This window comes from Sinohyriopsis cumingii, unplaced genomic scaffold (genome assembly GCF_028554795.1).
Source record: "Sinohyriopsis cumingii isolate HCF-2022 unplaced genomic scaffold, ASM2855479v2 utg002725l, whole genome shotgun sequence".
Taxonomy (NCBI): domain Eukaryota; kingdom Metazoa; phylum Mollusca; class Bivalvia; order Unionida; family Unionidae; genus Sinohyriopsis; species Sinohyriopsis cumingii.
In genome coordinates this window covers 358,134-376,142 of record NW_028316283.1, presented here as the reverse complement: position 1 = coordinate 376,142, position 18,009 = coordinate 358,134, and the positions used below count along the sequence as shown (strand labels likewise).

The following is an 18,009-nucleotide window of genomic DNA, read 5'->3' as shown; positions in this document are numbered from 1 at the left end:
CAGAGCATAAATATCTTCCTAGTTCAAAATTTTCAGCAATATCACACTGCCTTCATCATGGTCACATGATCACATGATCAACATTAGTCTTTGATGAAAGGAGTGTGATAATGCCAAAAATCTTGAACCTGGAAGATATTTACACTCGAAGTATGGGAAATTACTCATGACTGTAAATTATCCAGAGCAAGGAAGCAACCTTTCAGTTGTAGCTCTAATTTCTACTTGAGGTGATGTATGTTCAGATCAACAATGGTTCATGCAGTCCAGTTTCGGCCTGATGATCTTGTACGTTTATATTTTTAATAATATAGTATTTATGATGAAATTTTTATTGCAAGCCAATTAGGTATATATGACAAACCAATGTCTAAAGCCTGCAGTGAACAAAATATATATATATATATATATATATATATATATATATATATATATATGTGTGTGTGTGTGTATGTATGTATGTATGTGTGTGTGTGTGACCATTAAAACATTCTTTCCAATATTTCAACTCACAATCTTAACATTAAAAAATCTACATCAAAATGACTTTTGAATCCTGTATATGACCTGTACAATAATTTTCTTTCAAATGGCAAACACAAATCAATACACTGACAATGGCATCAACTCAGCTGGATAAATTCATTTTTCTGTGCTGAATCAACATTTTCATGAACTTTATCAAATATCTGGATTTTCCTCCTCAAACTAAACAAAATTTTGAGCAAGTAATGTAAAATTGTATGAACTTTACTTGCCAAGATATATTTTCTACTTGTCCTGGGCTGCCAGAAAACATATATTTTCATCAGACAAACTACAACATACCGTATATACTCGCTTACCAGACGAATCCAGCAGCAAACAGCACAAACCCAGATCTGCCGTCATTATGCGCCAGAAGAACTGGACCCATGCAGTTTGTTAGGAGTACTCAGTAGAACACAACATCATAGACATTATTGATCTCTGGCACATTATGCTATGGCAGATCAGGATCTTTGTTGTTTGCAGTCTGACTATACTTATAGCAAGTATATATGGTAACTACTTCTAAAAAGTGATACCAATGTCATTTTTATTTGCTAACATAGAACAGTATGTATGTATGAAAATATGTATCTATGATCGTATGTGCATCTTTGTGTGAATGTGTGTATAGCAGTCTTACTAGCACATAAGCAAAAAATCATTTTAAAAAAGTTTTAATAAAAAATTCAGTTCTTAAAATGCATGGTCAGAATTTCACTTTTAAAAAGAAGTCCTAATCAAAACTTGTGCCTCATCCCAGAGTAAACAGGTCACCTCCTTCTGTCATCTCTTATTACATGCAGTAGGGTGCATCAGGCCTATTCTACATTACGAAGCCTGCAGGGGAAACACAAAGAGTTAAAAAAATAAAAGCTTTATTTTAGTTACAAAGTAAGTGATGGGCCAAAAGCATTCAGCCAGTAAGATTCAATATATATATCCCAATCTTCAAGTTCACATTTTTTTTATTTTTTATCATCAACTAATTTGTTAACAAATGAAAAAACTGATTACTACTTTTCAACGAGTATGGAACTGTCTGTCATGTAAAGGAATTCATTATAAGCTTCTAAATTTTATCAGTTTTGCTATGTCGAGTAACTGAACTAAGAAAATTTATCATAGATTCATATTTGGGTCCTTGGATATTGCAAACAGGTCCCCATTATCTACATACTTCACAATTACGAAGACTCTCAAACTGTCGCAAATTTATGGTAAAAAAATAAATGTATCTAATTTTCTGCACACAAAAAAAACAGGTGCCATGTTTTGACCTAAATAAGGTAACATTAATTAAATCGCTGTACGTCTTGTGAAAAACTACCCTCATTTTCTTCCTAAGTATCCTTCATCTTTAAATCTATTCATTCCTTAAAGTGGAATTTTGTTTAACACTATGAGAAATACTTCATTTTAAAAAGTTTCATGCCACTTTAACTAAGTGTGAAAGTTGTACACTTACGAGATAATTTAAAAGGTAATAGGATACTGGACATCAAATAACCTTAATATAATTAAACTTTTTCCAGACATCTCTAAGGAAAGGAAAGGAAAGCAAATTATCAAAAACATTCTTTTAAATATTTATCACATTAAGCATGAATTGTGTTTACACACCACTATATTTACATCTACTTATGTTCTTGTGGGAAGGTACTGATTTCTTATTTTTAATTCAACTATATTTTATGGCAAACATCCTGTCAAAAGGCGCTACATATATTTTTTTATTTAATGTATGACACAGGTTTAATGGTTGCCACAATCCACAAACAAGCCCATGAACGATAACTTATATACTCACTTAGATGTCAAGACAAACTACACAAAAAAATCCTGATCTACATAACAGAATGTGCCTGCAGATCAGGGTCAATGATGTTTGTTCTAATATTTACTCTTAACAAACTACACAAACTCAGATCTGCCAGCGCATGATGCAACTGCAGATCTGGATCTGTGCAGTTTGCAATTTCACTCAATGTTTGAAGATTTCTATTCATTCCCATACATTTTGCTTTAAAATTTAAAGGTACCTAATGGTTTTAGGAGAAAGAACATTCTCTTTATAAAAATCAATGAAAATGTTTAAAGTAAACTTCGCATATTAAAGCAGGAAGTGCACAAGATATAACTGATCCTACTTCCTCATTCTTTCTACTAAATTAATGAATAAGTTTAAGTTGGACCTACCAAAGTGATTCATTTGAAAAAAAAACTGCCACAGAAGAGAAGCATATGGCTGAAATAATAAAAAGCAGGCACCAACAATCAAGGTTTCTTTAGGGAAGCTCACAAAAAATTGATCTGAGCAAGATATATAATGGTTCAAAAATATAAATTTCAACAAATGGCGAGACAAAATAATAAAAAAATCTACTGTGCAAGATAAATTGTATCTGAACATCAACAATCAGACCCATTACAAGAAAAATGGAAAGAATGAAATGATCTCCATCAAAAAGAATATTTAGTTCTTTTTCTTGTATACCAAGGAGTCAAAATTTTCCAAAATTAACATGATCTCATTAAAATCAAATCTCCACTGTCCTACGTGACGTTTTGACAGCAACCGCAAAGGGGTCATGTTATGGTAAATTATGTTATTACCAAAATGACAAATTTTATTGCTCAATCAGACAAGTGTTTTTATCTTCCCATCTGGGAGACAGAGTAGTATGACTGAAGAGCATCATGGTGTGCCAAACAATTTGTTTCACTTTCTGATTTCTGAAAGCTGCATTTCCATTGGCTAATTCAAAGGTCACTGGAACATGACCCCTAAGCAGTCACTGTCAGATCTTCACATAGAACAGTGGAGACCCGATTTTAATCAGACTGAAAATTAGCATAGCAATGCGCTCTCACTAATGCTGATCTCAAGATAGCAAATTTTTGTTTATTTTTCTGTCAAAGACAAATCATAATCATTAGGGCATAACCGATTAGCATTTTTCTACTGATTTCCGATTCCGGATTTTGGGCATGAAATTTTTCCGATTCCGGATACGATTCAATTAATCGGAAATGCTAAATTAAAAGGTTTTTCAAATTAACTTTTTAAACCGTGTTACACACGTTTTGCATATCACACCGATGTCACAAAGGGAAGGATATGGCAGGACTATAGCAAAATGCAACGAAGTTCAAAGCCACAAAGAATCCATGAAATTTTTTATTTTTTTGCCAGTTCCAACCCATTCTTTGTTCAACAATTAGTTGATCTTTCCGCCAGGCTTTTATTTTCCCGCCTTAATCATTTATGTCGGCAAGCGGCCAGTTCCATCGTGTACTTTATTCAACAATTAGTTGATCTTGCCGCCATGCTTTAATGTCGCGGTCAAATAAAAATAAAACAGGCTTTTGTTTGGTCCTATAAAGTTGGCCTCTTGCGGAATCATTTTCTTTTAATACCTCATTAGCATGTGTCAATGTATTCAATATTATGCCTTCATTATTGAGGATGTTGACATAAACGGGTAGGACTGTATTATATATTTTAATAAATTTAAATCTTTCGGTCTAACTCAAGTATTATCGTTTCACCCCGTTGTGTTGACCATATTGGACTTTTCTGACTTCTTATTTAACTTTATTAACGCACTATCGAATGACACGCAGTGTTAGACACGGTGCTATAGAAATTCAACTTTATTATTTTTATTATCGGAATCGGTCGTTCCTGCCTTGTCCGACTCCGATTAATCGGAAGTTCATACTATCCGGTGGAATCCGATTTCCGGATCAAAAGTCGGTTATGCCCTAATAATCATTTTACACAAAGATCATAAATATTACTTCCTCAATAATAATATCATATACTATTATAGTTCAACTCTTATAATAAATAAATGATCTCTTGATGTGTTTTTTTTATGCAGTAATCTGATATGATAATGTATTAATCACATTTACCCTCCCACATCGTAAACATTACCAGACTTTGTGTATGATAAAAAATGTACACACTAATGTCTGCAACCAAAGCATTGTATCAAACTCAAATGAACACATTTCTGTAAACTTGCAATGAGTTCTTATGGTCTACAAAAACAAAATTGTCAACAACCATAACACCACATATATGTACTGAACTATACCCTCCATCTCTTGAAATGAATTCACTTTACCTGGCAACTACTCATAGTTCTCTGGTAGAAATGTAATTGCACCTGTACTGAAAATTGTGTTTGAAGCCAGCCAATGATCGCAAGTTGTGATCAACATTCAACCAATAATGTCAAGCACTTTTTTTTTTAGCAATGATGGAAACACCTGCAATATATTTTGAGGCAATTGGGAACGTAATTTATGCCTATCATATGTGAAATATACTTTACCATCTGGGAATGACATTCACTTAAGTAAATTTCTATAAGAAGGATACTAAGGGATTTTTACTGTAAAATACCTAGCTTTATATACTGCTATTCATGGCACTCTTACAAATAAGTGAACCTTATAGTGAAGGATGTTATCTCCTGACAGTGCATTAAAACAAAAAAAAAAAATGGAATCAACAACTACACCTATGCTATGAGGGGCTTCAGTACAGACACTTTATAATGAGGAACCTCTGTATTTAACTCCGTACAAAAGCCCAATCACCTTAATATTCATGGCCTGTTTGTAGCCAGAAGACCTCTCACACCAATTACTGTATTCAGACATTCTCATAAACTTCTGGGTAACTCGTAGTAGGCACCAAGAGACAATACTATTTATCCAGTGACAAGCACATACAACAATCAGTGCATTCCTTTAAAACCTGGAGCCTGGCAAATTGGCCATTTAACTGTCAGTCAGTTCCAGATACTATTTTGTCAAAAATTCTTAAAAATAAATTACAAGAATGTCATTTAACAGAACATGTAATGGTGTATATACTTGCTTACAAGTTACATTGCAAACAACCTAGATCCCAATCTGCTGTAGCATAATGCAACTGCAGTCCAGGGACTATGTTGTTTGTTCTACTGATTATTTATACCAAACTGCAAAGACCCAGATCTGCTGACACATGATGCACTGGCAGATCCAAGTCAGTGCACTTTGCAGATGGGCTCAACTTATAAGCGAGTACAGATGGTAAATGTAATAAATTCTATGGGATCTGCTTGCCACACCAACCCACCTCGCTTCTATTTATTTTTCTCATTAATTAAATTCTTAGGGATGCCCTTGACAATACACTCCCCCCATTACAAAATTTTACCAAATATTTACATCACCTTTCATGGCAAACCCACTCTGTACTGTTTGGAAAACAAGTTTTCCCCCAAATCTTACGAGAAATAGTGTACGTCATTGATATGATTCATGTTTATAATAATTAATGAAAAATACATTCATCAAAATACATTTTAAAACTCGATTTGAACCAACTTTTCAAACAGGAACTGCATCATGATGGTTAAGCCTAGTCAAATGCAAAATGATTTCTTTTTATGTGCACAAGTTGGGCAAGGAAGCTTGGACAAGCTAGGGTCAGCAATGAGACACAGGGACAGTGGAACAATCAAAAACAGAAAGTTTTTTTTGTGTGGCCCTGTCAGTAAATATTCAAGCTGCAAAAAATCACTCCACAAAGTTTTCCTCTACAAGAAACACGCTCACATACTCAAATAAGTTTAGACGATGAAGGAAATAACATCTTCTAAGAATTTCAAAGATTTTTGGTTCTGCATCATCTAAAACATACACATATATATGCTTTCACGTTCATTTTGTCATACATGTTTCATTTAATCTTATCAATAATTAATTTACAAAGTTAGTTACAGCTAACATTTGACTTGTGCAATAGTCTTCTTTCCAGGAATGGTCTTCTAACTTCAAATTTTTGGTTTCACTGCCTTCAACTTTCTTTTTTTTCCATTTTTCATTTAAAGACATGTAATACAATTAACTTTAATACCATTCATTGTAGCAGCTTACAAATCCCAATTTTTCTTTGTTTTATACAAGTTCATTTTTGTCTTAGTTTACACAAATTTACTTTTAAAAAATTCATATCAAATCAACAGAGTTTACGTTAGTCAAAACTGCATGTCAGCAGATACCTATACTTGTCGAAACAAGACCGAAATTTACAATTTCAGAAAAATATAAATGATCAAGTTCACCCCTTAAAAAGTTGAAAACAAACATTTTATATGTATACTAGCACACTTTATCTTAGGAGAGTAATGTTGGCTTGCAGCAATTATTTTTATATACTCCATATTATATACATGCCTTAAGTGAAATATCATATTTGACGTTTTCCTTATGCTGACAAAACCAGTCTCAAATATTATGGGACCAACCAGGCTAGGTGGGAGGAAGAAGACAAAATACGACCAATTTAAAATCCTTGAATTTTGTTGGAGGGGGTGTTGTTTGGTTTTTCTTTCTTTTCTCTTAAGGCCTGTTATTATTTGAAATATGCCCTGATTATAACATTTTTTTCTTTATACATTAAAGGTGGGGCCAGTTAGTCTTTTTTATACATTTAAAAAAAAAAGCCCGTAACCCTGTAGTGGTCAATGTTTTAGTTGCGTCCAACAAACGAAAATCTTGACGCATAGGTAGATATAGTTCCATATTCTCTTAAAAAACATTTAATATTACATATTGCTTGATTTAAACTATTTTTCTGTTGGACAAAAAAAAAATAGTTTATTGCCAAAAACAATAATATGGGGCAATGGCTGGTTGACAAAAAGAGCGGTTTACGTAAGCAATTTCTCATGACTGAATCACGTGATTTTGCAACTGTCTCGAATGAACTTCTAAATATAGCAATCACGCTACTGACGCAAACATTGACCCAGTTGCTAAATTTGCAAATCGTAAATCATCACTGGTAAAATTGGGTGGCAGAGAATTCATGTTCAAATCTGTATAAGAAATTTGGTTCTTCGTAAGAATTATACAGCTGTGACAGAGCACACAAAAATCTATCTCGCAAAGACGCGCACTGCAAATAAACAGCGTACGTCACGTGACATTGTTTGAAAAAACAATGAAACGTGTACAAACTTGGCAATTACGAGGCGGCTCCTATAAAGATATCTGCATACTTGGACTTCTATTACATTACAAATCTTATACATTCACAATAAAAATTAATAAAATATTAACTGAAAACACCATGAAACGATCGAAAAGGACTTTCATTAAAACTAGCGAACTATGAAACCGACAATCATGCAAGTTGTCACTGACGTCATCAGCATGTCCGGTGTAGCCCAAATAATGGCGGCTCTAGCTTTTCGTTAATTTTGGACTTATAAACAAGGTAAACTTGCGCTATTTATGAAAATAAACTGAACAAAATACGCCTTTAAAACTGTGCAGCTATTGTATCTTCATGCTAACGACGAATCATTCGGCACGTTGATCCTGTTTAATTTACCTTTCATCAGCGTTTATGATTTTATCCTTGAAATTATTTTATCTGGGTACGGAAGAATAACCAGTTGATGACAGATTTGCTTCTTGAAATGCCTTGAACAGATCCTCAGGTCCTATCCCCATGTTCTCTTTTGTCAACCATCATCGCCCTTTGCATAGGACAAGGGTTTCATAGCTGAAAAGCTTTCAGGGTTTAGAGCAAGAAGTGTGGGATAAGTACCGTGAAAGAGAGAGTTCGTTGTCTTAACTGCATAAAATTTGATTTTGTGTATTTTTTGATAATTGAGAATCCTTTCTACGAGTCCAGTTTCACGTCAAAATTCTCCATAAGTTTAGGTACACGGCGCAGTAGCCAACAAGCAAAATGGCGCACTTTAAGATAATATATTCATTGACGTCATTCTCTTGTGAAGGCGTCAGTGGGGATGGAGAAACGTATTTCTTTCATTTGAAAATATTTGGATAGAGAAGATAATAATCTTTTTGTTTAAACAATTTTGTTTTCTATAAAAAATGGAATAACACAAATTCATTTATTTAGGTTCAAATTAATAACAAAAAGATAATGTCTATATATGTAACAGCAACAAAACCAAGAAAATAGTGTTCGTCCCTAACAGTACCTCACACTAGATGATAAACATTATCGAAGCCATGTCTACCATAGAGGCTCCAATAGGAAAAGTTACCTAACGAAGATATTAAATTGCTCGCTATTTCACAAAGCAAGAAATAATATATTTGTCCTTTACATCCAAAGGCAATTTTTGTTATATGTCTAGTTGCAAGAGTTAAAAATCTCGAACGTAATCACAAATTGAATATCAAATTTATATTAAATAATTGGATGTCGAGAGCATAATGCAAGTTCAAAAACAACACATAAAAAAGAGGTCTTGGCACTTTGCCATGTCGAGGTTATGTCGGTTAAAGACGAGGCTCTAGACGGAACAACGCTATACACGTCTATTTTAACACGTGTCTCTACTTGCACACCTGTGCGTTCAGTTAAAAAAAAAAAAGGTAACAGCAACAAGAATCATGCCAGGACACGATTGAAATAGCTTTTAAGTTTCTCATTGAAGAAATCGGTCTAAATTACAAGTTTTGTTTCTTTTTCTCCACGCATATAACTGGAACAAAACTTGAAGAGTTGTGCTTTGAACTTAACATTTTTTTTTAATATTATGTATCCGCTTACTAATCCAGAAACCCAGAAACGTTGCAGTCAGTTTATGAAAAAAGTAGAATAGTACTAGCAAATTTAATCTATATGGGTGCTAAAATGAGTGTTAAAGGTAACTGTATACATCAAGTTTCGTGCAACAGTACATGGGAAATGAAATGCGTAAATATAAAGAATGTTAATATTCAATGCAGCACAAGAAATACCTGTTTCACGCAACTTTAAAAAATATCAATATGTACCTTCTGCTTGTTGTGAAGTTCAAATAAGAACACAAAACAAATGTCATGATGGCATATACAAAAGTGTATGTGCTGTCTTGACCTTAAAAAGTAGGTCAGTGTGACCTACCTTTGCCGATGGTAGTACCCTTCAAGGAAAACGAAATTTTTGACGATTCGGTACATCTGGACAGAGATCACTTCGTACATGCAATAAAATGTGGTTAGATATATCAATGTACCATTGCTACCGTAATTCGGATCGTGGGGTGTACCTTTGCCAACGTAATTTTTATTACTGGAAGTATCTAACTACAATGCTTTTCAAACCTCTATTTTTGCTGATGTATCGCCCCAATTTTAGCTACTATCATTCATTTCCTCAAATCAATTTTTAGTCGACACACAAGTCGTGTCAACTCAAAAGAACCTTTAAAGTATCTAATGTATGTGTGTGTCGGTGATTTGGATTTGTAGCGTAGCGTTTAACAATTTATCAGTGATCTTGCTAAATGATTGAAGTGTGGCAGTTTATAGTGATGTCTAACATTGGGGCATCATGCCGCAGACATGTAGCATCATGTCCCAGCCACATTATCTTGACACCAGGCTGACCAGCCCTAACACTAACCTCTTAATGCTGAGCACCAAGCGAGGCAGCTGCGAGTAGTATTATTATAAGTCTTTGGTATGACTTGGCTGGGGTTCGAACCCGCGACCTCCAGCATCCGAGGCGGACGCTCTACCACTAGGCCATCGGAGCAGTCTAAAGTGTCCAATAAAACATATGATCAATTGTTTGGAGCAACTATCATTATACTCATTAGATTATGCGTTTCATTTCAAACTGTTGTTTTGCACAATTATGTAAATTAACTCCACCCACTCACCCCTATATATATATATATATATATATATATATATATATATATATATATATATATATATATATATATATATATATGCAAAATTTGGAATTGGGACGCTTTATTATCGATATAATTTTTACTTTTCCTGAAAAGTTTTTTTGCGTTGTCGGGTACACGATTGATCTATTATAGTCAACCTTTTCTTTCATGCAGAGAAAGAGAACCCAATAATATTGGGCACAATGTTGTATTTGCATGCTGTTACTCTCCTCACAACTCGTACTCTTTGAGAATATATCGCTGCCACAATGTCGTTTTGACCCCTAAGTCATCAAACCTTAGTCCATTGTCTCATTAACGTGTGCACACTGACTACATAGCCCTCTCTTCCCTATTCACATATTAAATACCAATAATAATTAAAACAAAATAAGTGTTTAAAAACAGGTTATATATGGCCTTGGCCCGTATGCTTTAAACTTGGCAGATCCAGTATACCAGTTATTAGTCCGATAAATCAATCCCACAAATCTGTGTTGATACTGATGGACCATGTTGTGGGTCTGATGTTACGTTTTCATTAAAATATGCAATTTTGCTGCATACAAATCATTCCGGAACAAACCCCCGTACACTTTAGACACGTACCGGTAATTGGTAACAGCCATATCAAGCGCGAAATTCAAAATGGCCACAAGAATGATGGTTGTGTTATTCCAGATGGATTTACAAGTCACCAAACATATGATTTGCTCACAAAATATAATGTACATGTCACCAAAAGAACCCTTCAGCCGACAGTAGCTGCACAGCCACGAGAAATACCGGTAAGTGTATAAAATATACATCGATGTGTGCAGCCAGATTTGAATGCAGATAATTGCAGCTTTTAATGAATATGTGATATCAACCCCTCACCCCAAAATCAATATCATCACGGGTGAAGGGCTGATTTATCGGTCTAACTCGTTATATGCTTCTATTTACATAGTATGGCACCCAGCCCTAAAATCTCATTAAAATTCCATCACATGCCATAAAAAAAGAAACTTGGACAGTAACGGCCTTAGCGATAGGCACCCGCAGCATTGGTCGGTGGGGGGGGGGTACGTGACATCATGCGGGCGCCTATGACTTTAGCAAACGCGGGGTCCCGATTTGGATCATTTTGGCGGCCCCCCCCCCCCCCCGCATTTACACGTGTGACCTCCTGTGGCATTTGGAAATAAACTTTTAAACAAGTTTTATATGATAGTGAACTTAACATTTTCTTCCATCGCTTTAATATTAATTATATCCCACCCAGTCACATTATCCATACACCAGTCTTTGTATGACTCTGTCGGGGATCGAAACTACGACCTCCCGCATCCGAGGCGGACGCTCTAACCACTAGGCCACCGGAGTGGTCTAACAGCAACGTAAGCAGTAGTTTCATACTTTTGAAACCAATGCTTTTTTTGTTTTCAATTTGACTTTACAAAATTTCATGAATAGCATTAAAAACTAACAATGTTAATATGTGATAAACCAAATCTAATAGAAGTTGCGACTGTCAGCAAGAGCATCTTAAACGAAAAAAGGAGCAAGACATTTTCTTTTGGAGTCGAAATAAAGAGATGTAAATTAGTCTATACAAACTACCCATTCCTTCGACTAGAGTTATATGCCCACCTCCACCCCCACCCGTCTTTGTTGCCAAAAACAAAGTCGAATGTTACAAAACCCACGATTTGGTTAGGCGAGGATTTGGGCTGTTTCTTTTACAACCACTAACCCAACTATTCTGATGCATGCATCACCACTCTAGAAAAAGTCACCTTTTCCAATGCAGAATTTGAAATGGTCTTTTATGAATGTGGCCTTTTTCACATACGTAAAATTCTTTTTACATATGTGAATTTTTTCTGCATGTGTCAAATAAATCGACATGCAAAATCTTGTGCATTAGTTCTTGGTCACTTTCGTGAGAGAAAAAAAATCCAACTTTTTCACATGATAAATTCTTTTTAATGTATCAAATAGCATTTCGCAATTTTTTTTTTCTTTCAGATAAAATGAATGCTAAAACGGCTTGTAAAGTGTGTGATTTAATTTTTTAACGTAGATTTAACAATTCATCAGTCATATCCCTACGATGTCTGCAGTGAGAAGTTTATAATAATGTCTAGCGCTGGGGCATCAAGCCGAAGTCATGTGGTATCATGTCCCACCCAATCACATTACCCTAACACCAGACTGACAAACATTAGTCCAAACGCATACCTCGTAATGCTGAACGACAGGCGAGGCAGCTGCGAGTACCATTTTGTCAAGTCTTAGCCATGGTTTGAACCCGCGACCTCTCGCATCCGAGGCGGACACTCTAACCACTTAGGCCACCAATGCGGTCGGCATTTAACAGTTGCACCACTAAATATAATTAAATATGTAATGTTAACAATGCTGAATCTTTTGAGACATTTTCTCTCATACATTTGAACAAGATCTTATCCATTCTTAGTTGTTAAAAGCTAAGGTAGGAATTTCAACAATCAAAAGACTTAAGTGGGGCAGATTTCAATCACCTGTCTGACGTAAGCCCAAGAACAACAGAACAACATAATATCAGTTGACTAAGTACTCTGGGTTTAAATGAGAGCCTATTTGATGGCGGACTAACGTTTCTTTTTTCATCTTAAACGGTCTTGATATAAGAATTATATGTTAAATTGGGTCTATTCCTCTCGAGCTGTTTTAACCCAAAAATCGTGTAAGTCTTTTTAACCCATTTTCTTTTAATAATGATGGTCATATTTGGCAGGAAATACGTATCGTTCACATCAGCTGGAAAGGTTTTCATGCAAGGATGTTGTCAAATTTTATCAAATTATGCCGTTTCATTCTGTTCCGATGTTAGTAAAGGGTGGACCAATCTTATTGGTGGATCAGCATCATTCAGACAAATTAGACCTAGAAAAAGCATGATGGCGGAATGTTATCTGTCAAATATTTGAGAAACGTTTTTTCAGATTTTTCTGTATTTACTAACGGTGGCCATATCTGACGGTGGAAACCAAACATTTGTGCATAACTGCTCTCTCTGGGAATTTATAAAATTATATTAAGCCGTTTTTCTAAAGTCGTTTTAAGTTATTGTTTTGGGGGATTTTTTTTAATTATTAGTAAGTAAATATTTGATTCTGTGTAAAAACATACAATGATTTTGCTGGGATGCTTTCAATACAGTTTTATTGTATTCAGTTTTTTGTGGTGTCTTTTGTTTTGTTTTGTTTGTTTTAGGGGTTTTCTTGAGGGGGTGGGGTTTTTTTGGTGTTAGAGTAGTTGTTTACAAGTTTTTCTACTTTTATTAATTGCAGGCATATTTAATAACGAATAATTGTAATCTGAAAAAAAAACTGAATGACCTTCATGTCAAGTTGTTTTATGTCAAATTTGCTGAAATTCTTTTGGATGTTTTTAGAGACGGGTTAGTTTGAAATTTTTTTTTGGGTGGGGGTATTTTAATAACGGCGAGATGTAGTATTGAAGGATCAAAATACGCATTCGGTTCGTCTTATTTGCTGAGGTGTATGAGAGTGGCCTGAGAGAAAATGATGTTTTAAGCAACATAAATTAGTTCCTGTTCCACAATATATTCAAAACAATTAATCCCAGTTTCATTAATTTGCAATAATATTATAAGCATTGTCATTAGCTTTCTCATGAGGGAAGTCTTAAAATATGTATCACATCGGACTAGTCATTCAAAAGCGAGGAAATGTAAGATTTTTGCTCCGATAGCTTAATGATATAGTTGTGCGACCAAAACGGTGCGGGTTCGAATCATTTCGTCGGATCTTCCAGGTTAACGAGGTACGTCCTTGGGCAAGGCACTTTACTTTACTCCAATTGCCTTAGCACTAAACAGCCTACTTGTGTTGCTCTGCCTTTATTAAAAAAAAAAAAAAAAAAAAAGACCAACAAACTAATCCTGGCTGCAGGACGTCGTCGTCACTGTTACTGGTGCATGCTACTGTATTCGACAGGTAGTATACTGCCGCTGTAATTTACTTTACTTTGACAGGTATGGTTATATTAAGGACAATGTATGCTTTGACTTTTGGTATATTACTACCAGTGCATTGTCGATCTAGTGCTGTTTTATTGCGAACTTGTGTTAATTGTAAAGATTTTCAAAGTTCGTGTTAAGGAAATGGTCAGTGTTTACGGGAAGGAGGTGTAATGTTGGGTTTGGGAATGAATGTAGGGTCCTGCGAATTTGTATGAAAAACTGCACAATTAAAGCGTTTTGAAACAGTGTAATATTTTAAATAAAGGCGACGCGGCAGCCAGGACGAATTTCGATGCAACAAAATTTACAGTTACACCGCTGCTCTTTTTCCATACCCATATATTTATTTACATGTCCATTTTTCTATACGCACTTGATCTATGACTATGATGAGTTAGAAGGGCGGCTTTGAACAAGATAAGGTTACAAATGAAATATCTGACCATGAAAAAATCTGACAATTATCGTGAATTAAAAACCAACACATATCTTTACATAATCATTATTATACAATATTGTAATTTGATATATCGTTATTGAGACGGATTCATCAGTTTTGGTGGAGTGAGAATGGGGGGTGGGGGTGGCCTGAAAACAATGTCTCATCTCCAAGTAGTCAATTCACCTTTTCGTTTACTTTTACTGGTTGTTAATTAATAAATTAACAGTTTCGTGGTATTGGTCGGACAATGTTATTCCTTTATTGGAACTAAACAACGCCGTAACCAGACCCATTATAGCCGCATTAATAAAAGATCGTGGACAGTTGTGTGGGAAAGGAAGCAACGAATACGTATGGAGGTGAGGTAGGAAGTATGGCAGTATGGGTACTTATTTTGAGCTAGTGTCCATGAACACAAACTAACACCAGCCAGGCAGCCACCCACCCATTTTTCCTCACCGAAAATGTGGCAAGTTTAATTATTATTCTTTTTTGTCCGATTTCTCCCAATAAAATTGTTGAAAAATGGCAGTACTTCTTAGTAATTATCTGCTACGACAAAAAACTGGACTAAATTACAATCGGATAAAAATTTATTTTCCACTGTCTTCCGTGAGGACAGTGGACATCGGATTTTAAACAGATTGGACGAAAAATATTTTTCAAATTATTTAAAATGCACAAGATATGTACATAAAAAAAAACAATGTAATAAAAATGACAATAAAAAGCTATACCCGAGATGACCCTCCAACACCAAAGTGTCATTGTGGATTCGCATCAAAATGTACACGGTGCATATGTGAAAATCCGCAAGAGTAAGATGAACACGCACCATTTAATTTAATTACTTCTTTATGTCACATGCTAATTGTAATATTAGCACTTAAACAAAATTTAAAGTGCCAGTGTCGCGTACACTTTAATGGGTAAAAGACGAGATAAACCAGATGAAAGGGACCAAGTGTACACAGCAGATTTCAAGCTCGCTTCACACGTTAAGGGTCTTGGACTGGATTCCCGATTAATATACGACTGTGTCAGTGGTAGCCCATTAATGGTTAGTGGGTTATTTTTTATTTGAATAATTTTATATGCTCCAATCCAAATATCACTTACATTTCGGCTGGGCATTCAAGAGTACTAATTTGCTGTTAAAATAAACACATGCGATTCAGAAAACTAAACACCTGTCTAGAGTTCATGGTGTTCAGGCCCGTACATAGCGATCACGGGTCCTGTGGTAAGAAACACCCGGGCCTCTCCTAGTTCTTGTTCAAACAAAATTTGTCTGTTATAAAACTAAAGTGTTGTTCGGTCCGGGCCCCGGGGATATATCCCCTGTTGCCCCCACCCCTCTTGTCGACCCTGATGGTGTTATCCGAGTTAAGCATATTTACTAAGCCAGGTGGGACGCATGTCCCTAGCGACTTAGCACACTGGAGAAGGCAGGCTCCTGCAGCGTCGGCCGGAGCGCTCGAGATTGGACACCTGCATTTGTGTTTAACAGCACGTTAGCACGACAATAGCTATTCGTGCCGATTAAAAGTACGTTATTAAAATGTATATATAAAGAATTGCACTCATAAATGAGCAAACTTTCCAAACGAATATGAAGTGCTACAATATTAAAGTTAATGATGTTAAAGTCTGTAAAATGTATTTTAATGACAATAAAGTTTTTGGGCTTTTTTTTAAAAAAAAGAGAAAATCTTTCATATATAAAATTTTGGCTGAACATAATGCTAAAGTTTTTAGTTGAGGTCACATAAAAAATAAATTAAAAAAATTCAGTCTTTGTTGTTCTGCTGTCAGTGGACATTGGCAGGTTATGCACCCTGGCCGAGGTTCACCTGTGCACGAGTCAAGTAGGTGACCAATCACGCGATACCACTTCATCTGCACGATTTGGTCTATAAAAGGAATGCCTCTCTCCGGTGTTAGGTTTGCATAAGACAATGTCAGCAAGGTCTAGTGCGGGCTTGAACCCGCGACAACAAGATCTAATCCACGTGAGGTACTTAAACTTTGAATCGAAAGTAAGACGTTGCACAAGGAAATTAAACATGCAAACTGCGAATGTAACTACTTCACACAACCCATCTGGTACCCCACAAATACAATCAGACAACATTGAACATTAAGCAAAAAGGAGGACATGTTATAACAGCTAGATTAGGGTCAAAATCCAGAACACCACATCATTCGGTTAATCCATTATGAGAGACATATTACACTGATGCCGATGTCTTTGAAAAAGAGAGAATAAACATGTTTGAAAAAATTGATTTGGTTCAGAAAATCGGCCAACTTGGGCGCAGTTTTCATGCATTTTTTCTATTATTATTATTATTATTATTATCTTACCACATTCCTGACAATAGACAATTATGACATAACTGTCTATTGAATATAGATATTTGAGAACAGTGATTTGAAGACAGTGCCTCCGATCCCGTGAATATTGGAAGTGAATGCTGAAAAATTACGGACACAAACCCTTGGGCAATGGTTCTAACAAGCTGTGAACTAGTCACAAACCTGTACTGATGTAAATGGGATAAAATACATATCCTGTAACAACTACGTACGTTGCAATATTGGCTTTGGAAAATATCTCCTCTTTTCCTGCTTTGAAAACGTCAATGCATTCAACCTTTTATGATTTTGGTTTATCTGTATGCAAGGCTTTCTGCACGCACCGTTCACAAATACAGCACTTGTATATTCAAGCTGTAAATCAATACCTTCATGGCGCAATGGGCGTAGAGAGCTGCGTTCTACCACAATCAATGTATCAGAGTGTAAGTTCCCTTATGGAGCCTCTGAGAAATATGCTATAATGAGAAAACAGGTTCGACTAGGTCTTTGTGAGTATCTAAATGAGAGGGTAGGGAATTGGAACTCGCAAAGGCAACTATACTTGCATTCCAGACCGCAGTACAGTATTAATAGGGCTCTGTACGTACTTAATGAATGGATTGCCTCAAGGCATTATGATTTGTGTCGTTGAATCATCTGACACGTATGTAAAGCGAGGCTCTTAATGAGGGAGGACAACAGATCAAAAGAGAGAGTTCATCTTGATTTATATAACACACACACACACACACACACACACACACACACAGAGTTGCCTTTTTGTATGCACTAAAAACAAATAATAATAATAATAATAATAGTAATGTCATCTGCAAAGAGGAATTTAACTCAGCATATGACATTTTGTTCGAAAACAATGAAAAGGTTATGCCCATTTTTGACACTGATAACAAAACCGCCGCACGTGAGTTCTCTCGTTTCCG

The 18,009-nt window shown here is 35.5% G+C and overlaps 1 protein-coding gene across 5 annotated transcripts in view; it reads right to left on the bottom strand.

Annotated features, from left to right (window-relative positions):
- Positions 1-17,503, bottom strand: part of LOC149770074 (uncharacterized) — a 55,125-nt gene extending 37,622 nt beyond the window's left edge. For 2 of the 5 annotated variants that reach the window (XM_089949444.1, XM_089949448.1), the window contains exon 1: positions 17,296-17,503. The gene's annotated coding sequence lies outside the window, so the exon portion shown is untranslated. The other 3 variants (XM_089949447.1, XM_089949446.1, XM_089949445.1) reach the window with 3 other exon arrangements.
- Positions 17,504-18,009: the final 506 nt, after the last annotated feature.